Source organism: Octodon degus, unplaced genomic scaffold, assembly GCF_000260255.1.
Source record: "Octodon degus isolate 3935 unplaced genomic scaffold, OctDeg1.0 scaffold00003, whole genome shotgun sequence".
Lineage (NCBI taxonomy): Eukaryota > Metazoa > Chordata > Mammalia > Rodentia > Octodontidae > Octodon > Octodon degus.
The window spans coordinates 22,232,199-22,257,068 of record NW_004524579.1 but is presented as its reverse complement, the minus strand read 5'-3'; the positions used below and the strand labels follow the sequence as shown (position 1 = coordinate 22,257,068).

At 39.4% G+C, this 24,870-nt stretch overlaps 1 protein-coding gene and 1 pseudogene across 1 annotated transcript in view; both read right to left on the bottom strand.

The window, feature by feature from the left end:
- The window catches only part of Slc14a2 (solute carrier family 14 member 2), a 450,415-nt gene that overhangs the window by 396,096 nt on the left and 29,449 nt on the right, over window positions 1-24,870 (bottom strand). The gene's annotated exons all lie outside the window — the stretch shown is intronic.
- Window positions 24,431-24,578, bottom strand: LOC111816908 (annotated as a pseudogene).

The following is a 24,870-nucleotide window of genomic DNA, read 5'->3' as shown; positions in this document are numbered from 1 at the left end:
TGAATCATTCTTATCTTTCCTCTTCACCTTTCTTTTTCTTTGTGTTTCTCCCACTTACCTACTTCTAAATTACTTCTGGCCAAGCATAAGGCAGTCAAACTGGAAAACAGAGTTTGTAGTTGTCTTTACCATCACCCCTTCTGTGTCATTTGTATGAAATGAAGTCTCATGGTTTGAGGCAAACCAAAAAGTCCTTTTGTTTTTCAAAGAAAGCAGTGATTGTGCCCTGAATAATTACCTAAATGCTCCCCCTCTCTCTTACCCCACAGTGTCATTTCTCTTCAACATAGTATTTCCTCTTGTTTTTCATTTAAAACTTGGTAATGGAAATAATTCATGATTCAAGGTGATATTTTGTTCTTATGGCCCTAAAATTGTTCCAGAGCGATAGGCATACTTCCCCCATCCTCCAAACTGCTCTTCTTTTCATTTTCTCCCTGTCTTCTCTCAGACAAAAGCATTTTCGTACATACATTTGTACATACATTTTCCTACATGCATTTGTAGAGGGACACACTCCAAGGGGAGTGACAACTTCCAAGTGGGACTCGCTGCCTATTCTGTGGTGGATGAGGTACCTGAGATATGCATAAGATGCGGATTTTAATAACCTAGATCTGATCCCAGTTCCACCACTCTCAACATATACTCTGTCTTGCTGAAATGACTTTGCTGATCATCACTGGGAAGAGGAAGGGTAACACATCTTTCCCATTGCACTGTCATAGCAATTGAGGAATGCAGCCACTTACAAGCTACAAAGGACCATGTGGATGGTGTTTCTCAAAATATATCCCATAGCATTGAATAAAGGGATGGCTAACATAGCTAATTAATTCAATTGCTCAATGTGATTTATTGTTCTGATGCCAAGAAGCGTTAGACAAAGTCCTTGGCCACAATGAACATGAAGTCCAATAGAGAGAACAAAACGCACAGTTTGGTCTTATCCAGCTCAATCCAGGAGAAGGGAGATAAAGTTGAGTGCTAATTTGACTGCTACATTAATGGTGTTCAGATTTCAGAGGTTCAAATATCTCAGCGAGGAAACTGATCATATATTTCTCCGGCTGACTCTTGGCACTACTGAGACAAGTCTTCTAGTTACGTTGTTGCTGATGTTATGACTACTGTTATCAAAATGGTGTCTTCCAAAGAGTGTCCCTGGAGGCCTGCCCATTAGCTTAGTTGCTTAAGTGCCTGCTTAAGCAAAGCAGTCAGGCTCAGAATTCTGTGGTTCGATCCCCAGATCCTCATGCCTTATGAGATCTGCTCTTAAGGAATCCTGAGTGGGGAAAAAAAAATTCTTCTGAACTCTTTTCTTTGAAGGCTGCTTATTGGCTCAGTCGCTTAAGTGCCTGATTAAGCAAAGCTCAGGCTCAGGATTCTATGGTTTGATCCCCAGATCCTCCCGCCTTAGCAGACCTGGTCTTAAGGCATTCTGAGCCAGCCAGAAAAAAAAAATTCATCCCAAAGAGCGTCATTCTGTAGCATAGTTCTTATAAGAAGTTACCATTTATTATATGTTAAAAGTATATGTGAATATTGAAATATGGGATAAAATCTAAAAAACCACCTAGATTATCTAAGCATACATGAGTCTTTGTTTCCTTTATAATGCCAGGGAGCTTAGACTTCTCCTAGAGTATAATTGGAGGAATGTACTTCATGGTGTGAAAAATGGAGCTATCTCTAACTTATAAATATTTTAAACAATAAGAAAATAAATTAGAAATAAAATTAATAATATTGAGTGATTTTTAAAACTTGCCAAATAAATGATTTACACTTTTTAATTTAATTATTAGCTCTTTATTTGTTACATCAAAATTGATTGAAATATTGACTTTTCTTTCTCACCAATAGTTGGCATGCAATGTTCTGAGAGAGAGAGAGAGAGAGAGAGAGAGAGAGAGAGAGAGAGAGAGACAGAGAGAGAGACAGAGAGAGAGACAGAGAGGAACATTTATTAATTAAAATACAAAATCTCAGTACCAGTACAAAGTCCCCATGGAGTGCATTCAAAGTGTATGTGTCTCATGTACTGGCCAACAGAAAAATGCAGAACAACACTTTATTTTTTAAAATTATTTTGTGGCACTGGGGATTGAACTCAGGACCCTGCACTTTCCAGGAAGAAGCTTATTCTATTGAGATACCTCCCCAGGCCTCTGGAGCAACACTTTAAAGACCTTATTTTGTCTATAATGTGTGAATTTATTTATTTTAATTTTTTTTTTCTGAACCCGGCATTGAACTCAGGTCCTTGCACTTGCCAGGGAAGTGCTTATTCCACAGAAGCCATCTCCTTGGCCATGGGGAGTACAAGATAGTATTAAATCAGAAAAACTACAAGTGATACAGTTTCACTTAACAAAGTAATGTGAATTTCACAGAATTTGTTATAAGCAATAGTATTGTCTTCCAAGTTATTCATAGTGCCAGATATATACATGCAAAATTCGTAGAAGAAAGAAAAAAAGAAATGTATAAGAAATTAAGGAGAGAAAAAGGAGAAACAATAGAAAAACTAGACAAAGCAAATTAAGCATTATCTGCTCCTTTTCCATAGAGCAGCAGAAATGCAGAGTACAGTTGTCCAAACCACCCTGCTTACATACTAGTTATATCTCTTTCCCCCACTCCCTCTCCTTTCCTCCTCCTCAACTAAGTAACTCTTCTGTTTTGAATAAGTTCATTCCCTTTTCCCAGTATCTATTGTACCCTTTAGATTCCATTTTCTCTTTCAGGTTCTCACACTAAGGAGATAAAACAATGTTTGCACATTTGGGTCTGATTTATTTCACTTAAGAGTATGGTCTCTAGTTGCATCCATTTACCAACAAAAGTCTGTAATTTATCTTGTTTTACAGCTGAGTAATACTCCATTGTGTATACATACCACATCTTCTTTATACCTTCCTCAGTTGATGGACATCTGTATTGTTTCCAGGATTTAGCTATGACAAATTGTGCTGCTACAAACATGGGTGCATATATATCACTGTGGTAGGATGTTTTCAGTTCTTCTGGAAAAATACCCAGGAGGGGAATAGGTGGCTTGGATGGGATCTTCAGTCCTAATTTTTTTAAGGAATCTTCACACCAATTTCCATAGTGACTATACCAGTCTGCACTCCCACCAACAGTGGAGAAGGTACCTTTCCCCCACAACCCCTCTAACATTTGTTATTGGCTGATGTCTTGATGGTAGCCATTCTTTCTGGGGTGAGACAGAATTTCAGTGTTGTTTTAATTTGCATTTTTGAATGACCAATGATGAACATTTTTTAATACATTTACTTGCCACTTGTATTTCTTCATTGAAAAGTGTATATTTTCTCAGATGTCTATTTTTGGATTCGGTGTGTGAATTTCTTTAAAACTCTTCAGCCTCCATCACTCCCGGAACAATTTATTTCTTAAGCTGATTGCTACTCTCTAAATTATGGTAAACATATGCAGAATTCTTTGAAAATAATGCCCCTATTACCAGTCAAGGCACAGATCCTTTGTGACCCTGTGCCTTTTTCATAGGATAGATCCTTCAGAAGAACATTAGTTGATGTGTCAGGAAAGAAGGCATAAGTAGTGTGATCTGACCAACTTTAATTTCAAGGAAAAAGACTTTGAGCATTTCACAGCTTTGAACAACTGAATTGGTCCTCTTGAGCCCTGGTTCACAGGAACCCCTCTGTTTATGTATAATGTTTAAATGACCTTTGGGGCTTTTCCAGTGCTGATATTCCAAAGGTCTAATTCATAACCCCTTTCCTTTTTATTTCCTAGACAGAGAAGAAGGGTAGGACTGAGAATGAAAAGTTGCATACCATTAAGTTCTTATTTTATTAATCAAGTACTGATGCAAAATTTCCTGTTGAATTTGAATTTTCCAGGATCTGTCCCAATGATAGCTCTATAACTGGTAACTAGGACTTTGTTAAAATGAAACAACATAAAAACATGATCAGCCAAGATGCCTTCACATAACTGAGTCTCTATTTCTTAGTTGAGAATAGGCCAAGTGGGAATGAGACAGTGGACTTGTAAGGGTTACAGAGAAACAAGGCAGAACATAGAAAACCATTCTCGACTTACAAAGGAAACACAAAAAATTTTTGAGACCATTGATATATCATAAAAAATGTCAAATTTTACTTGTATTTAAAGAGATAATCAGGGAAGTTTTCGAGGAAGGTGACATGCAATGATCTTTTTTTATTTTTTCATTATGTATTGCCTTACATCTGGTTCTGTGATTGAAACAATTCCTATTTAGTCAAGTTGATTTATTTCTATTCTTTTTTTAAAAATTCTCAATGAGTCATCAACAATTCAAGCCCTCCAGTAGGAACTTTCCTTTGCCCCTCTACTGTCTGAAATCTAGATAGAGAATTTGAGATAGAATGTAGTTCTACTTTCTTCACCAAGGAAACAACCAGGACTGTGGGAGGTAGGGGTGGAAGTTAGTTCAACGTCCTCCAGTAGAAAGAATTCTATAACCCAGGATAGAACTATATTCCAACTTTTTCCTGTGGACAGTACCAAGCCAAGTGTCAAAAATCAAAGGTAAACTGTATGAAATGCTGAAGTCACTTCAAAGAGCTTAGTCTCTGAAGAGCACTGGAAAGCATGTGTCTGGGCCTCTTTTCCCTTTCTAAAATCCCAGTGTCTTCAGGTACTTGAGAGTTAAGAGCAGAGAAATTGCCCACAAAATTCTGCCAGGGACACCACTGAACAGGGTGCAGAGGTTGGTGGTGTATGTATTTCTTTGTAAAATGCATATTTTTTTCCTCCTAGTTAAAACCACAAGTATTTGAACTACTCCCAGAGGAATGAAATCTCAGACCTGTGGAATGTCAGTCATGGAAATTAAATGACCACCACGTGACCTAGCAAATGCCACTGTGGAAAATAAACATGTGATGCTGAGCAGACTTGCTGTGTGCTCAAACTTTTGAGATGACAGGCAATCACTTTCCAAAACGACGGCCAGAGGTACAGCTCTCAGAAGGCTTAAATCAAGAGTCTTTTAGAGCAAATTGACTATTCCTCTGTGATTCTCCAGCAAATTAAAGATCTGCTCTTGATGCTGGACAATGAAACCCCAGACAAAACTGCTAAACACACACAAATGTGCTCTTCCTTTTTGGCCACAAAAAGCTGTATTGTTGAGTACCAGCTTACTCAATCCTATTCACAGCTGTGCAAAATCATGATCTCTCCATTTTGAACAGACAAAGAAAACTACTTAACTCCAATATGACGTTAAAGGTGATGCAAGTTAGGGCTGCGAGAAGAAATATGGAAGTGCCAAACAGGAGAAGTGAAAGGCCAGAGGATCTTAGGAAGCACTGAAAAGGATGCAGAGAGACAGAGAAAGCTAGGCACTGCTGAAGGGAGGGATGAAGAAGTCGGAAAGGTGGAGAAGTGAAAAAGTAGAGAGAAGTACAAGATGAAGTACCTACTTAAGAAAGAATTATTAAGCTGGCTACCACAGAGGCGATGAGGCTGGCCCCCCCGCCCCCAGATTTGGTGCCCTTTTCTACTTCTACTTTAGCTAGCATTGGGAATGCAGACCTTGTGGCCAGCAAGTCCCTGCACAGCTGGAATCCATCCTAGTGCTGCCTGGGCCCCTGGCCTTCACCACTGGGGAAGCAGTGGGAAGCCCTTCCCTCTGGTTTGGCAAGGTCAGGCTGCAGCCTGCCAGTGTCACTGCCCTCCTTAGGGAAGTCATAGAGAGCAAGATGAACGTGGCCCAGCCCAGCCTGTTGCAGACTGTAACAGGGTCCCAGGAGGACAGCTCAGGCCCTTCCCATTTTTTCACAGAGTGTGCTTGAATCAAGACTCAAAAAGGAGTATTTTTCTCCTCAAGGGAGAGGCAAAAGGGTATGGATTTTTCTCGAAGAAAAAGCAGTTACCTTCAGGTCTTCAAAGCATTAAAATTGAGGTCCAGTGTTTCACAGTACATAGATGCTAAATCTTCACTAAATTAAGCAATTGGGTGGTTTATATTTGCAAGTCTCTTCCCTTCAGGCCCCCTTTTAAAATTTTAAGCATCTCAGCTTATTTAATTAAATGTGCATGTGACCTCTAACACAGTAGACTCCTGGCTGAGGACAGGAATGTTGAGTGAGCAATTCAAGCCCAGGGCCTGTCTTCGAGTTGCTTGCAAACTCTACCAAGCCCTGTATTTCTTCTGAGGGTCCCAGGACTTCAAGTCAAAACATGAGTAACAGCCAAGGCTCTCTTGATTCTTTGAGGAGGCAACATGGGCATCTTGAAAGAGTGTCTGGACGTAAGTGAGACAACCTGGGGTATATTCCCAGAAAACCCACTTCCTAGTTTTATGGTCTTACACACAAGTATTTCTCCCATGACCTTGGGTTTGCCATCTTCAACTGAAGTCATGGGACTAAGAGACCTCTAGTGTCCCTTCTAGCATTTCGTGGCATGAATCCAAGGGCTCCTTACTTCCCTTAATGCCCACTTCCCCCAGTATCTAACAAATGTATTTAAGCACTGAGATTTGCTCAGATTTCTTTTTGAGCATGAAGTTGGATGTCCTCACCAATTCAGGTGTGAGAGAACTCAATAATTTTTTTAAAGACCGTTTTATAGAAGCTACTCACTATGAAAATTTAATTTATGAAAGAAGAATTAAATCAAATACATTCTTAAGTCATTTTAATGAGTTTACAAAATTGAAGCAAATCTATTTATTCTCTAAAGATAAGATTTAGAACCTGAGCTTTAGTTCTGTCTTTCAAATGACTTGGGATGGGGGTGGAGGAAAGGAAAATATATTCATCTCTGAGAATGATTAAATAAAAATTTAATCCTTAACTATACTCCTAACAGACGCTGGTGGAAAATCATGCATCCCCACCAAATTTTAAGTGTCTGGACTCTGTGCTTTCAAATTAAAAAACAATTTGCAATCATTTGACTTTTAAAGTTATAATGTATGCCTAAACTCAAAGCATACAACATAATACAGACAGTAAATACTTTAAGAAGTATTAAGTAAAAGCAATCCACTTATTTCTCTTGTGAATCTCTGACTCTGAGAGGAGCTTCTCAGTCTATGTCTTATTTTTCTCCACTGTGCTACTGACTACCACACTGGCTTTTTCCTGCTTGGAAATATTGGGTCTTGTGTATGTTCTCTTTATTAAATTGTGTTGGAGTGAAGGTTCACAAGATTTGGCGCTCTGGCCAGCAGTATCAGCACAGCATCTTCTTGGGACCTATTAATAATGTATATATTGGGGGACCTACCCTAATCCACGGAATCCGAAACTGGATGTGCAGCCCAACACTCTACCTTTAACAAGTCTGATGGTTGATTCTAATACTTGAACCTTGGAATGTGAAGGAAGGGATCTGGAACTGAAGCAGGGAAAGTCTATAAGATATAAGGACTCGGCCTTTTAGATTTCATGGGTCACTACTTTGTTTCCTGACTACCTCAACTTCCACCCTTTTGGAGTGGCTCTCCTATTGGTCTAGAGTTCATATATGTAATGAGAGGAAACAAGCACATTCTATGACTATCAGTGTTTTGCTCAGTCATACTCGGCCTCTCTCCATGGACCTCTTATCTGTAAAAAGAATTCCATGTTCTCAGCATTGCCTGAGTATCTTGGCATCACTATAAAACCCGAAGTACAAACATTTAGCATTGGCTGTAATGTTTTTCAAATTGGGTTTATGGAGAATCTGAACTCTCTCAATTTTGAATAACATTTGTCCAGAGAGTGAGGGTTGTGAGCATCAGTTTGCAGTTGCTGTTGACCTCTGCTGAACTTCTTGCCAGAATGAGACAAGATATGTATGTGAAGAAAGTTTTATTTTTGTCTTGCTTTTATTTGCTCATTAAAGTCAAATATTCAATTTAGATGACTGTTTTAGTGTTATATTTTATCTTTGAAATTTTTTATTTTTTGTACATTCTTCATCTTTTAATACTCATAGTAACAAAGCAAAAATTAGGAACCCTAAGAGACACAGTACTTGAAAAATTACTGGTGGCAAAATACAAAAAAAACTATAGAACACAGATGAAGGAAACTTCTAAAATCATTATGTCCTTTCAAAATTCTATATACGCATCCTCATCTTTATGTTATTCCAATCTAGGTGACAATAAACTTCAAATCTTCACTTATTAATAAATCAATTCCTAGACTTTTTCATGAATAAAGCAACTCTCTGGTCTCTTATAGATGTCAGAGGGCAAGTTCCGTGCAGTCTAGAGCCTGGCACGAGATTCAGTACATTCTTGATATGATGTGATCACAGACTCTTTTTTTCTGAAATAGCTTTTGTCAGTAACAGTGTCTTCTGATCATGTTGTAGCATTAAGACAAAGCATTGAAGAAATACTTGTTTCCTTTACCATCCTTTCAGTGTACTTCAAGCTAGTGTTTTCCTGTCCCTTCAAACTATAGCCTAGGAAAGGCCCAAACATCATTGTTAACTAGAGGCACCCATTGAATAATTTGTTGACTACATTTTATGGGAAGATTGTGTCTCTCCAACATTCATGTTGTTAAACATTTAAAGATATCAAATGAAATCATTAGGGTATACTCTTGTACAATGCGGCTGGTTTCATTATAAGGAGAGACTATGTTACACAGGAAAAATTATGTGGAGATACAGGGTCATGATGCTTATCTGCTAACCAAGAGAGAAACTTCAAAAGAAACCATCTTGCCAACACTTTCATCCTAGACTTTTAGCCTTCAGGGGATATATATTGTTTAAAGAATCTAGCATGTGGGGTTTTGTTTTGGCAATCTTAGGAAATGAATATACTACTCATCTAGGAATCATAAGTCATGTGCAAGGGAATAGTCCTTTATTCTTTGAGAATAATGGAAAATCTTTTGGGCCAAGATTCCTCTCTAATGCCTACAATTGAATTATGATGTTTCCTTGACCTGATTTCAATGAGAATCATAAATATCCTTTTCTAAACTAACGAAGCTAAAGAGTTAAAGGATCATCTAGTCTATCTGCTTTGCCTACCCTCTGTTTATAGAATGAAAACATAAATCATATGAGATGAGACAACTTTGAGTTGCTGATTAGTTACTAGAAGAACCAGAACTTAGCTGTGAAGCCAATCCAGAGTTTCTTCATCATATCAAGCTAATTTAAACTTTTTGCTATGTAGATTTAACACCTGCAATGTGCAGGGTGCCATAATAAAGGGTTTAAGTTGAGGTCAGTTGTTCCAAATCAAGGATTTATGAGTAATATACACACATGGTAAGGTTTTTAAAAATAATAAAAGGGGAATGTGTGTGTGTGTGTCTGTGTGTGTTGTGTTATGCTATGTTATATGTGCTTGGGTATATGTGTAAGAGAAGGAAAGAGACAATGGGGAGAGAAAGGGAGACACAGAACAAGAGAGAGGAGAGAAAAGGAGATCTGCTCCAGGAGATATGACAACTTATTTCCTGTAATCTCCTGGGGCTTCCTGTGGAAAATCTGCAGCCTTTCACTCTCTCTTTCAGAAGAGCCTTGACTTATTTCTGGTGTGACCTACACATCTGCCCAGCTAACTTGCCTCAGGCGTCTCATTGTCAAAGTTTCCAGTAATGTTCACAACTGGCTTTCAATTCAGGGAGACAGACCTTATAAATATAACACCTCTTTCTTTCCCCCAAATGTGTTAGAGTCAAAGGGAGGAAGGGCAAACTAATCAAGAGATTCAGAAGTAGGGCAGGGTTTCTGTGACACCTATAGGAGCAGGCAGGTCTTTGGATGTCCATGGCCATTTTCAACCCCAGTTCAGAAGCATGCAGGTTACCATGGGTGGTTCTGATCTTAACCTGTCTGACTAGTCTGTTGAAGAAATGAGAGAAGTGAGATGGGAAAGAGAGGATGTTTATCACTTTCCTCATCACTGAAACACAATACCAACACCCATCTCTTAAAGGAGAGGACTCATTTTGGCTCATAAATTCAGTCTATCCTGGGCTGGCTCCAGAGTATGAATAGAACAGCCCAGGGGCAAGGTGCAGGAAGGGATGCGAAATCCATGGAAGCCAGGAAACAGAGGAAAGAGAAAAGCCTGAAAGAGTTGTACTTTCCTAGGTCATACCTGTGTGGCCTGCCACCTTTTCCAGCAAGGCCAAATTGCTAACAGTATCCATCTATGAATTCAGTGACTTAATCCACTGAGAAGCACAGTGCCTCCATGATCCAATTCCCTTTACATGGCTGTGTGTCTGAACACAGGTATAAGGCTGTTGGGGGACACTCTCGCTCTAAACTATAACAAAGGGGAAATGAAAACACCAAGCACAGTAGGGAAAAATTCAAGGTGGGACGAGAACTGAATCATAGAAAATGTATGGCAAAAGAATGAAGGAAAGAAAAAAAAATACAAAATAAAAAACAGCTTTAAAAGGGGCTGGGGAGATGGATGGCTGAGTAGAATAAGCGCTTGCCTGGCAAGTGCAAGGGCCTGAGTTTAATCCCTGGTTCCAGAAAAAAAAAAAGAATGAAAGGAAGGAAGAGTAGAATATTTAAAAAATAAATATGAATAATTAGAGAAAGGAAGTAAAGTACATATTATAATGAAGAATTTTAACGTGGTCATGGGATCGAAATGAGATTAAGCTGTCAAATAACTGATTTTAAAAAATACTCTCAAATACACACATATGTATGTGGCTGCTTCTCAAATGAGCTCTTGTTATTACCCACAAAATCCACTGGAGCTGATGCTCTGTGTAGGGAAGCAATAATAGAAAAGTTCATAAAGATGTCTCTAAAAGCCTACTGCTGATTTTAGTCAGTGGTCTAGGGTGACCGTGCTTTTGGCAGTGTCATTAGTGCTTACTAGTACATCACGTTGCTGTAGCTTCCAGGTGTGTCTTACATTTCATTCTCTGCTATTTTGGGTCCAGGATCTGGCCTTAGCAAGCATCCTTCTTTCTTTTGGGTAGTTCTTAGGTCTATTGATATTTACTCAAAGACTGATGTGTGGAATGAATTCAATATTTATGCACTAGTTATATGTGTCATTGTTGCTGTGTCTAGCAGCTGGAGAAAGCAAGAAAGATCATCTGTTAGACAGAAGAGAAGGTGAAAACCAAAGAGGCCCAGTGGTTTTTAAGTGGTCACACACTCACTGAGACATAGGCCAGATATTCCATCTCTATAACATTGAAGTTATAACTCTGTAACTATGACATGAGATATATCTTCTTTCAAATGAATAACAGAATATCTGTTTCAAATTCTTTGAAGAGATAAAGAAAAATAGTGCTTGAAAGGCAAATATCACAAACCTAAAATGCTACTCAGTGGAGATGCCTCCTGGCACACCGTTAACAAGGTCCCGCCGCTTACATTTACACACAAGACAGATGAAAATTGAGAGTCAGGCTGATTCAATGATTACAACTTCAGTGTGACCAAATATAATGAAGTGGAAATGTGAATAAGTGAGTAAATAAATGAATTTATTAAAGGTATATCGATCCCAGTTTTTTGGTTTTTTTTTTTTTTTTTTTTTTTTTTTTTTTTTTTTGGTAGTATCAGGGATTGAACCAGGCAAGCATTTATTCTACTGAGCTATCTCTCCAGCCCATCTCTCCTAGAATTAAAGGAACACAGAAATATTTTTGTAAAACTCCTTAAAGAAGGAAGCATTCAACATATGTACTTAGGAAAAATAGCTCCCATTACTGATACTGAGGCAAGCACATTTGTAAATGGAGTTACTGGCTATTCACAAGTGAAATGTTACACACACACACACACACACACACACACACACACACACTCCTGTGCTCACTGTCTTGGAGGCATCTCCCTTAAAGGATGCTGCATCCATTTTTATATTTTCTTGCAAAGGAACTAAAGAGAATTTAAAAGATAAAAATTATGGGAAGTGGACAGCAATGAAAATCTCGTTTCACTCAGGTTCATAAATCATTTAAAAAATTCTTCTCTCATTTCCGGCTAATCAGCAGATTTATTGAAAATTTATCACCAGTCCTTTCAGGGAAGATTTCCCCCATTCAGAAGAGAGAAGGTTTTGACCTAAATTGCCTCAGAGCTCAGCTAGAATACCATTGTAATTCTGTGGCTCCATTTCAAAACTAGCTTGTGTTTTACAGAATTTCAAACATCTAAGTCATTTCCAGGCAGAGGAGCTAAAATTGGCCAGGGTGGAACTTGTGGCTGTCAGAACTGATAAACATTTCCTGAATGCCAATTGGTTGGAGAACCATGTCTCTGAATGCCATTAAAAGAGTCTGAAGTCTACCTCAACACGTAACCCCAAGTTCCACTTGCTTATCGGGAAGTTGAGACTTTGTTTGGACAAACTCAGCCAACTTTTTCAGCCCCATCTTCTCCTGACAAGGGTCTTAAGAAGGCTGAGATCTCTGGGTGGGTCAGGCCAAATCTTTCAGTTCCTCTTTGGGATAAGAATAATAAAGCTCAAGTATCTTTCTCCCAGACACTCAGGCCTTGCTACAGGGACTCATTTTCCATGGACCTCAAAAAGTTTCAAAAAGATAATAAATGAAAAATAAAATCAAAGTATCCAAAATTTGCCATGGTAGGACAAAGATGCATTAGGAACTTTATATTCTAGTGCAAAGTTTATCCTTAGCAAAACTGGGGGAAGATGATGATTTTTCTCTCTCTCTCTACATATATATCTATATCTATATAGATATAGATAGATAGATAGACAGACAGACAGATAGATAGATAGATAGATTGATAGTAGAAGTGAATGAATGGTGTCTGGGATTCAGGGACACTTGGAATCAGGAACAACAATTCCATCACTTGCCTTTTCTTTTTTTTTCTCTCTCCATTTATATCTTGAGTAAATTCCATTCTTTCTTACTATAGAATTGCTTCTTTTGTCATGGGGGACTTGCTTGCTTACAACTCCAGCACCTTATACCACATCGACTGATGGTTTCTTTTCTTTTGGAGCCAGAGTTCACAAATATTGAGGACATACTTTGTGCCATGTCAGAGAAGTCCATGTTATTGGAATGGTCAGTGTAATCTGCTCAGTCGGTTCTAGAATAGGCCCAACTTTCTTAGGGACTGGAATCTTGTTTGAACTACTGAGCTAGCAAGGAAGAAGGGCATTTCTAGAAGCAAGATGGATTAAGGTCATACATGATTATCAAGGAAATTCACAAATATCTGTTAATAAAATTTCTCTCATACAATAAAATTTTAAGATAAATAAATAAATTAAACTGGAATCTGAGAATGTTTGGATCACAAATTCTAGGCTCTACTCACTAAAGAAGGCCTTATTTCATTACTTTCTTTATCAGTATCTCTTCAACTTTCCTCATTCAACTCCAGTATAGTTATAACTTTTCAGAATGGCTAAGTTTATGGGAAATGTGTATAAATCAATTGTTCTAAAGACAAAAGGAAATTCTAAATATACTGGTGAATACACTGCTCAAACAATCTTTAAAATAAAGTGATAGTTTTCCTTACAATGTTGAAATAGCGTGAGAATTTACATTGTGTCTATAGATAGATTTTATATTGGCCCTACTTAAATTGGAAGCAGGTAGGTTAGGATGTCAAGCACGAGCACAATAAGCTTGCTGTTTTGTTAACTTGATGTTCTGGAAAGCATTTCTGGGTTGTACCACATGTACTCTTCAGGCACTGTGAGTATGTCAGCCCTTTATGGCTTACAGTTTTCTTCCTAAATGAAGGATCTTGGACAAGTTACACATCCTTGTTAAGCCTCATTTCCTTCTGAAAAATGGGAATTTTTATGCTAATAATTTTTTTAAGTTAGTGTGCACGATCATTCCTGTGATCCCTCTATTCTCGGAGGTTGTAACAGGAGGATTGCAAGTTTCGGCCCTCTCCTTGCAATTTAGCAATTTAGCAAGACCCAGTCTCACAATTAAAAATAAAGTTTGGGGATATAGCTCAGATACAGTTCAGAGGGAAGACCTTGCATTTAACCCTTGATCGTAAAGGGAAGAGTTTTGCTTTGAAGTATTATTGTGAGATTTGAATTGAGATAATCTTATAAAAATGTATTTAAATTGTACATTATTATAAAACTAGCACAGATATGTTCTATAAAATTGTATTATTTAGTATTTTGAGTTTCTTGTTACCCCAGACCATGTTATGTTATCCTTTCTCATCATGTGCAATATCTGTGTGCACTTTGCCAAAACAAAGCACCACAGACCAGGTGGCTTAGGCAACAGCCATATATTGTCTTACAATTCTGTAGGTTGGCTGTCCAAGATCCAGGTGTTGGCAGGTTTGATTTGTTCTGAGGGCTCTCTCCAGGGGTTGCAGATGACTGCTTTCTTTCTGCATCTGCACCTGGACTTTCATTTGTGCATGAGCACACTTCTGATGTGTCTTTCTCTTCTTAAAGAACACAAGTCTTGTTGACTTTGGACTCTAGCCATATGACCTCATGCAACATTAATAACTCTAAAGACCCTGTATCCAAGTGCAGTCACACTGGAAGTTATGGCTCCAATATATCAGTGTTGAAGAGGGACATAATTCTGACCATAACACCATCCAATAATATTTCAAGCAGAAGGTGCTCTAGAAACTAATTTGACTAATCAAAAGGTAAAACAAAGGCATGTACTCTGGAAAAAAATGCATAGGAAGTCTGAGAACTTGAAAATTCCACCAATCTATAGCTGGGTAGAAGAAGAGGTATTTAACAGAACTCAATACATTGTGAAATGAATGATTGGATGATTAGGAATGGATGATGAAGAATGGCTGAATGAGTAACTTATGAAGGAATGATGAATAAATTGTGTAGAAATGACATCTCCTCTATATTGTTCCCACAGAGCAAACTGACAAGATTTACCAAAAATCCTTCCCTTCATTATCACCTTGCCTCCCCACCTGGTGGCTGGTGGTAGTGACCAAGTTGGCCAAGTCCCAGATGAATATCAGTCAAGGGGCCTGAAGACAAGATACCCATAAAGTCCCAAATGGTCACTATATTCTGTTCCTCTGAGATAGCCCTGAAAAAAATCATCCTGCACAAAGATCTGATAAATTCAGGTGACCATAAATTTATGTGACTTGAAGGAGAACAGTTAGGTGAAGAATAACAGCAATGGTAGCTTAGAAAAAGAGTACTACACAAAAGACACAACAGACCTCCAACTTCAGCTGCCCTGAGAGCCTGGGAAAAGCTCCAGGTACCTTCTCATGACTAGTCACTACTCCAGGCAGGCTGGGGATATGAAATGACTTGAGGGCTGTAGGAATCCTCAGATCCCAAACCTCAGACACTTTTTTTTTAAAACAATGCCAGAAAGTTCACTTGAAATTTGTTCCCGTGTTTGTAGACTCCTTGTTCACTTTGTAGAAAGTAAGTCCAGGGAAAGTCTAGGATGTCAGAAGTTACTATCAGTAGTTACAGGAACTAGAAATATACATTGAATGGTGACAGACAAGATGCCAAAAGTACCCTTCATGTAGTTGCATGACAAATTTGTCTGAATGTGGCACAGAGGTCAAGCACTTAGCTAGAAGAAAGTTGAGTTGTACTGCTAACAACATCACTACCTTCTACATATATTTCGAGGTGAACCAGTGTTTGACATATGACTTGATTCGTAGTATTGAAAGTACTATGAATTATTAGAAAGAATGAAAGTATTAGAAAGAATGAATAGATAGATGGATAGATAAGTGGAAGGATGAATAGATATAGGACAACTGGATCTTCTTTTCACAAAACTTTGAGAGCATGTGAACCTGTCTGATTATCCCTATTTATTCCCACTATAATTTGCCTGTACCTTTTCCTTAAGGGTTCTTATTGTAGCATTCTATAATTCATCTTCTATAAAAGGGCTTGCAGATTTGTTTTTTCATGTATTCATATTATTTATTTCAAAACCATTTACCTTTACAAAATCTGAAATGATTTATTTTTATATGGCACATCAGAAGCCAAATAAATAGGACCTGAAGACTCAGAGTCATTGTAAAACTGAAAGAACATGAACCCTGATGTTGAGGAATGAGCAGCTTCCAGGGCTTCCAGAAGCCTCTCTCAGGTCTTGCTGCCTAACCTCAGTGAACTTTGCAGCCCAGAATCTACTTTTATGTCTTACAGAATCAGCAACCCCATTTGGTCAGTCTCAAAGAATGAGTAGGCTGGTTAGAAATAGTCTGCAGTTAACCTCAGGGATATTTTATAGATCAAAGTGTGCATTATTTCCCTCAACATAATTCCTGGTCTAATCAGCTTATGTAAGATAGCGCATTTCTACCTGCAGACAAACATACCTGTGAAGCCAAAATCAGACAAGACTGGTTGGTGAGCCCGAGATTAGCACAAGGGGATTCCTTTAAACTCAGATGCCAATATGAGAAGGACTGTGATGTGCATCCTACGGTGCTCACATCGCTGAACACTCATCATGCACTTAGGACTCGTTTGGCTTATATTTTTATTGCTCAATAACACTCTTTCTGCCTGATCTGTTTTCCTGAAGGTGCCTTGAAAGTTCTGATCCATTTATAGTTAAGACTCACTTGTTTGGAAATATTCTTTAGTACAGGGGGCAGCTGATATCTGTTTTGATACACTTTGTATTTTCAAATTCACTCTCAGGGAAACCTTAGTCCAATCTCAATTCTTTTTGAGCGTCACACTCATACACTCCCATGTGATCATCCCTTTGGAATGGGAGCCGAGAGCACTGGTTCAGAGATCATAGAGATTGGGCTTCCTATCCAAGCTGGGGTGGGGGGTGTTGAGCAAGTTCCTTAACTTTTCTGATCCTGCTTCCTCATCTGTTAGATGGCCCTAGAAATAGACTGTTGTTGGGATTAATTATGGCAACGTTGGCGAGGCACTTGGCACACATGCCAACACTCACTTACAATGAGTGATAATAAACGTGACTATTATTCACGATCTCTCATTCCTCTATTCAGCTTTCCTTCCCCATGCACCCACTGAATGCCAGGCCTCATGCTAGGCCAGAATGTAGCACAAGGTAATTACTACCACTGAATATTAAATTTATCTCTTAGCTTCCTGGCTGCCGAGACCCAAAGGGCCAAATTAATTATTGCTAAGGTTTTTATTTTTTTTCTGAGCTCAAGTTTATTTGATCCTATGATGCTTATACAAGGAGCTCAGTACAAAAGGTTTAAGCGCTAAAGGAATGGCTATCTACTTATGGGCTTTTGAGTACAGAGGTAATCAGATGAGGATGGCATCCTAGTACTTTGCTCCATAGATCAAAAGTGGTGGTTTCACAAATTGGCCATACTAACAGCCCTCCATTCTTCTCTATGCTTCCAACACCACACACACACACACACACACACACACACACACACACACACGCACACACATGACTGTTGAAGATCTCATTTTCTCTTTTTTAACAATAAGGTTGGTTCTCCTGACCAATGAGATGATGCAGGTTTAGGGTAATAGATGTGATCGTAACTAAATTATTTCTTTACAGTTACAAATACAGTGATGGAAGAAATGAATTTGCATGGCTAAGGTGTATGTATGCATTCACTGAGCCTCTTCCCGAGTAATTCACATTAATAAGAAAGACACAGGGCGCCGACTCGCCATATGCCAGCAGTCACTTTACTGGACTCGAGATAGAATCAAAGTAATTGCTCCATAAAGCAAAGCAGTTAGTAATAACCTAAACTCCAAAAGCCCTTTAATTTTCTGATTCATATCTTTAATCAATTTGCAACATGGAGCAATTGAGTTTTCCCTCTAGTTTCCCAATTGTTTGCTCAAAAGGGCTCCTCCGCTGCCTTTGACTGACGTGACATTATTGCATTTATATTGACTTTTACGGCAGTTTTTACAACATTTGAGGTGCATAAGTTACATGAAAATGTAGCACGGGAACATTTCAAGATGAAAGTAAGCCATAAAGAGAGTGCCGGGCTATAATGTCTGCGATTTACAATGTGAGGAAATTACAAATGGAGCAAAGCAAACTGGGCCTGACCAGCATCACTTGCTCCCAAACCCCTAGGAATGGTCCATGCTGCTTTCCTTAGAACTTGGAGCCTAAGAGGTCCAAAGCCTTGGGACTCTCATTGGCTCTGTGTTGCTTCAGGCACCTAGAATACAAAACCAACAAGGCTTCTGTTTCAAAGCTAGCAGAAGAGAGGTGGTGGTGGAGGACACCAATAAAGCAAGTCAGTGGAGTCAGGGGAAGCCAGAGGCTTCCTGAAGGTGTCCATGCCTGTTGCTATCACCTGTTGTCTGCCCAGCACCAAGTCTTCACCATTCACTTCCCAGTAGGGCTTTGGCAACTGAGTAGGAGAAATGAAATGGGTTTTCTCACCTGCAAATGGCCTTTTCTTGCCAGTGTCAGCTCTAATTAGACCCTCAGTGCCTTCTCCCTAACTGGACTCGGAATCTTCATTTTTTATCATCTTGAATTGAATCTTCCTATCTACACTGGAGATATTTCAAGCTAACGTAGCATACATAAAATGTGGGACCTATCCAGTGGCTTGCAGTACCTTCGGGCTAGGTTCCAGGCTTTCATTCAGCATCCAGGCACTGCCTTGTTGCAGTACTGCTCCCCTCCCATGTTACTGCCTGAGCCTCAACCATGCTGGGCCATCTCTGTTCTGTGCACTCACTCTGTCTAGCTTTCTACCTGTAGGGTTCCCTGCTTCTCCTTTACCAGTAGCCCATCATTTTTCTACTTACTATGTACCCTGAGAGGGTACATGCTTGACTATAGAACCAGACAGTCTAGCTTTGAATCTCAGTGTTATTCACCCTTGAGATCCTAGGACAATTACTTCCTGCACCTTTGTTTTCTCATCTGTAAAATGGGTATAGTGGCAGGAGCTATATTGCTGGATTGTTAGATTAATGCATTGCATGTATTTTAAGAGCTTTGATTAGGACCCAGCAGCATAAGGCCTCTTAGTGAGTGAACTGCTCTTTGAATTAGAGCATTCTTCTGTACAGTGTTCCTTCTTCCTACAGTCTCCTACAGTTCTTTGCTGATGTCCAGTCCTTCCAGACAGATGGGCGGTGGTAGGGAGAATAGGGATAGGGGCCTTTGCTACCTGAGGGGTATGGGGCTGGCTGGTGATTTCCTCCAGAGATGGGTGGAGCCTAGAGGAGCTCTCAGAGCCTAAATAGTGCTTCACTAGCACTGCTCCATACTGGTGGTGAGAACTCCCTTTCAGTGTGTGTCTTCTTTACTTTATGCACATCTTTTTAAAAAAAACATGCTCCATAGATTGGTACTGTCTTTATCCTTCTAGCAATATGGTTAATGCTTCTTTGTCTTTTCTCCTAGATTATACATTCCTCAGGGTTGGGGAAAGGGCCCATTAGGTATTTACTTTTGAATATTTTACTTTTATAATATTAAAACATGAAAATCAATGCTAATCACAGACTGGGCATGGTGGTATGCACCTGTAATCCCAGCATTTGGGAGGCTGAAAACAGGAGGATCACTATGAGTGCAATCTGTGTAGTGAGACCATGTAGTCCCTGTAGACCTTGTACCAAATGCATAAAAACAGTATCAATGCTAATCTGACTCTTAACTCATCATGGGAAATTAAGAATATGTCATTTTCTACTTTTTCCTGTACCTTGCCAATTGCAGGTATATTTTTCCTGAAGTTCCCTAAGTTTCTCTAGCTATCTCTCATTTCTTACTTATCTCTTTTGTACATCTATCTCCTAAACTACCCCTTCTATTTTTTCTGCACACATAATATATCGATAAAAACATGCACACACATAGTCTGTCAGAACAGAATTATTGATCTGTTGGTATTTTCCCCCATTGAATGCTATATCATGGCCACCTTTTCCAAGTCTTTGCATATAATTCACCTATGTTAATGACTGCCCTAGTAGAAATGGAGTTCTCGAGTCAAGAAGCAAGAGCATTTAGGGGTAGCTACCCCTCAAAATCTTTACCAGGGTGGGACTGTCTGGCTTTGTGGAATTTGCTCTCTCTATCCTATCCTCTCTTGAAGTTAGCAGAGACTTCACTGTTCCTAGAGCACAGAATACCCTTCCATGGGCCTTTTGTTCCTTGCTGGTATTAAATTTAACTTCCTCCCCATTCAGTGCCTCGTAATGTTCTGTATACGGGAAAGTACAAACAGAAGCTTGCTGTAAGAATATTCATGTGGAGAGCCCACTATAATGCCACCCAATAAAGACCATAACCATCTGCTAGGCAGGCAGCTTATATAGTTCAGAGACTCTCTACATTGCTTTCAGGAAGTTACTGAGCTTTTTTGTTTCCTCAGTTTCTCATTCATCCAGTAAGTCTAGGGATATTGGCTTGTTTCCCTGGAGACCTTGGGTGGAATCTGGTATTTCAAAGTGCTTAATGGTGCTGCTCAGTAAATAAAAGATATCATTAATATGCATGAAGCTATTTCATCAAGAGGCCAAAAGAGCAAATTTAAAAGCTATCTTCAAGGGGAAAGAACTAAACTGCATTATCATGCATACTACTGACCACAATAGATGTCTGCAGGAGCCAGAACAATGCACTCCCAGGGCCCAGGCAGACTGAAGCTTGGGGTGCCCCTGGTCCCTATCAGGCTCTCTGGGAAGGATCTGAAGAAGGAGAATCATCTTTTACCTCCACACTCCCACAAGCAGGTTGGAACTCTCAGTGTATCAGAGCTTTGCCTGAGGGCTTCTAGATGATACATCTATTGACTTCAGAGAACTGTCCCTAACAATATGAGGAAATGGATGAGAAACATTCAAAGCATGGGCATGAAAGAGGCTTAGGAGGCTCTGTGACTTTCCACCACTCCAAGGTTACATTTCTGCTCACAGGCATGAACAATGGAGAGTGTGCTAACTAAGCCAGTGAGTCCAGCATGCTGTTCTAGCTGAAGAACCAGCAAGCTGTGGGGAAAGGAACTGGAAGCCCTGGGTTTTGCTTAGCTATGTGACCTTGGGAAAAGATCCTTCACCTCTTCACCTAGAACCTATACCTTACCACATTGAATGGTAAACAGGGACGCTCTACTGGGGTTCCTACTACTGGAGTTTCCGCATGTCCATGATAACAAGAGGTTTAGTGTCTTCCTCTTGAGGTTCCACTTCTTTAATAATTTAATGTCCACTTCTTCAGTAATTTTACCATTGAAGCTTATCATCAATCCAAATATCAGGAGGGAGAGAATTGAGGGGCTTGATATATTTGTTAGTGACTCCCCAACTGAGTTGCTTCTGTTTCTGTTGCCCCAGAAATATGACTCATTAAACTAGTCCCATACCATACAATCCCCTAGGTTCTTTTCATGACTGAGCTGATGCCTTTTCTCAGCAGTTCCTGCTCTTCATGGCCATGGGTCTCTCCACTTGTGTTCTCCTCTTCACAGCTGTTGGTAGTTACATGCCCGCCAGCATAATTCCTGGGCTCTCCTCCAATACTATCAGGCCTTGGTGTTGAGGCCAGACCAAGGGTTCCACATGTTAAAAGTTCTTTACCAATAGACTCAGTGAAACTAGTTCAAGCTCTTGTACAATTCTAAAAGGGGACGTGTAAAGATTCAGTTTTCTTTGACTCCCAGGGGATTCTGTGAGACCTATAATTTTTTCTTTTCTAGGTGGGTGTACTACAGGATGTTCAAAGAATATAAAGTCTACCTTTGGCTAAATAGGAGAGATTGCCTGTTCAAGAAAGAGGCAAAATCGAAGGACTCAAAGTAGCTTTCCACTTATATGATGACATAACAGATGAATTTTATCTCTGAAAAAAGTTCAGGTTTGCATACATTTTGCTATATGTACACGATTCTTTATTAGCATCTGCTTCATCTACCTCACTATGAAGATTAAATGAAACGTTGGATGAAAGTATGTATTTTGAGAAGCAAATAGAGCTAAATAATACAAGCCAGCAATTGCTATGTAAGGATTCATTCTGTTGGAAATTGAGTTTGAGTGCAGAAAGTTTGGATAAAGTTTGGATAAGTAGGGATTTACAACAGGCAGTCAAAAATAGATATTGGTTCCTCTAAGGAAGGTCCAGAACAAAGCATGCTTTATTTGTGGTTCAAACATAGATAGGAATCCAAAACAATGGAATGACTGAAGAGAAAGTAGTTAGGGTAATACTATTGATCTACACCCAACCTATCCATCTCCCACTTAGTTTTACCTTCAAAATTTTACAGACTATTTTAGAAGTTGTTTAAGCATTTTAAGATATTTTTTCCTGAATATGAAATAAAGAAGTTAACTAAAGTCCATGTTTTTGAATTTTTGATGCCCAATAAGTAAATCCATTGAAGTAGAATTTCTGAACACTGTAAGATTACATATTATCAATAATAAATGCTAATCTCAATTTAGTTCGTACTCTATATGGTGGCAGATGCTATACTACCTAGCAGCTGCAAGATGACCTCTTTGAGGAATTCTAAGGCAAAACCCAAGATTCTTGGCCCAGAATTATATGTACAATTGCACTGAGATTCTTAAGTAATGTGATGGTGATGGACAGGTGAAATAACTTAATAATCAGTACTTATTTTTTTCTATAATTTCAAGCAGAATAATTGACTTTGATCAGAATTATAATAGGAAAAAAATTACCTCTAATATTACCCAAAAGACCATAAGCAGTTGAGACAATAAAATATCCAGGTGGCCTTACTTTATCAAATATTAAATCTGTATTCATCTAATAAGCTAATTTCTTTATTTTCTACAGATGGCTGTGAAGTCCAAAAAGGAGCAGAGGCCAGTGTGTGAAGATAAGAAGCCACCATGCTTCCCTGCACGAGGGCACTGTGACCAGCGGCAGATGCTTGCAGCTGAGGCAGTGGGCTGGTGGAAAGAGAACACTTTGGCATAGACTGAGAGCACAGAGACCCTTGGGAGGCAGTAAGAGCAGAAAGCACTTACAGAAATCAACCCAACAAACCAAAGGAAACAGAGAGATTTGTGCCAAACACATGGCCTCCTCACAGCTATGCTTCCTTTCTCTTCAGAGCCACAAAGACTGATCTCTCATAATGCAGATTTCCATGTCACACAGGAAATATTCCAAACAAGACCATAACATAAACTAATTTGGTGTTGGGTTTCTCCCAGGACTCCTGGGTGCTCCTTAGTCCTTTTCTGTACTTTCTCCCTTATCAAGAGAAAAGGACAATAAGTCTGAGAAGTAACTAGGTGAAAGCCCATATAAAAATACAAATTTATAAAGGACCAAGGATGCAGCTTAGTGTTTTGTCTAGTATGTGTGAAGCCTGAGATTTAATCACCACTACTCACTCCTAAAAAGAATGAGAAAGAAAAAAAGAAGAAAGAGGGGCCGGGGAGATAGCTTGGTAGACTAAGCACTTGCCTGGCAAGCACAGGTCCTGAGTTCAATCCACAGTACCACACACACACAAAAAAAAAGGAAGAAAGAAGAAAGAAACTTTATTTGCACTATCAACTTTGGCAAAAGTGATCCCAGTGTACCGTGTTGAGCTGGTGTTGTTCAGAAATTAACAGCAACAGTGGTCCAGAAACATTGAACTTATTTTTATCCATTTGTATAGAAGTAATGCACTGTATTAAGTATGTAAGGTCTTATCTGCATAAGGTTTGACTACAGAAACTAATAAAGTATTCTCTAAATAATGAAATCAACATAAAAAATAAACAGAAAAACCAACTCTTTCACCATGGATAAAAAATTACATAATCTACGCAGCAAGAATTTAGTTACTTTTTTGTGATTATGGTTTGTGTCTAGGTGTCCCCCCAAAGCCTCATGCAGTCTTGGGACAGCTTCTGGAATTTGTGATTGATTGCTGTGGGTGTGGCTGCTGCACCTGCCCTGGGGCAGGTAATTTGCATTACAATGTAAGGTGGGAAGAGAAGCTAGCTGCTTGAGCTGCTGCTAGCCCTCCCTTGTGCTCTTGCTCTTTGCCTCTGCCATGAAAGGTTGCTCTCTGCCTTGCCCCACTCTGCCTTGGAGCCAGCTGAGTATGGACTGAAACCTCCAGTAACTGTGAGCTAAATAAACTTTTCCTTCCTTCATTTTGAGTGTCAGGCATTTGTCCCAGCAATGAGAGAAGAGTAACTAAGACAGTGATACAATAGTTTAGTATGAAGAATAGCAGAATTCTACTAACAGGTTTTTTAAACAATGTATTTGGTACAGGGTCCCACTACACCACTCAGACCCGTGGTGATCCTCCTGTCTCAGCCTCCCTAGTGCTGGGATTACAGGCATGCGCCACCATGCCAGGTCTCATGGCCAGTTTATGTGCGTCTGGGGGTGGGGTCTGCATGGCATGTAGTGTCCACTAATAGATTTTTGTTGGTTATGGGAATTTAGATTAGGGATTAGGAATTGCTGACTTTAAGAGGCTGTCTTGTGGTATTTCTTTATTTTTATTCTTTTATTTTTAGAGGAAGAACAAACATCAGTGGCAAGGGGCAGTTGCAGCAAAGCAACACCGAGAGCTGGCTTCACGCTCAGGAAGGAGCACTAAGAACACACTATAGAAATGATCCCTGAACGTATAGGCTTGTCATCTCAGAATAGCACAACGATGCAGCAAGATGCCTGCCGGGTTCTGCCTGGGCCTTTTCAGCACCCTGAGCTCACCTACCAGGCCAACAAGTGCAGTCCTTTGTTGGATGAGTCTCTGTGCTGGAGAGCTGTTGCTTTGAGTGAAACTGAGGGCCTGATATTTTCCAGTGTCGCAATTGCAAGAAGAAGAAGAAAAGAAGAAGAAGAAGAAGAAGAAGAAGAAGAAGAAGAAGAAGAGGAAGAGGAAGAGGAAGAGGAAGAGGAAGAGGAAGAGGAAGAGGAAGAGGAA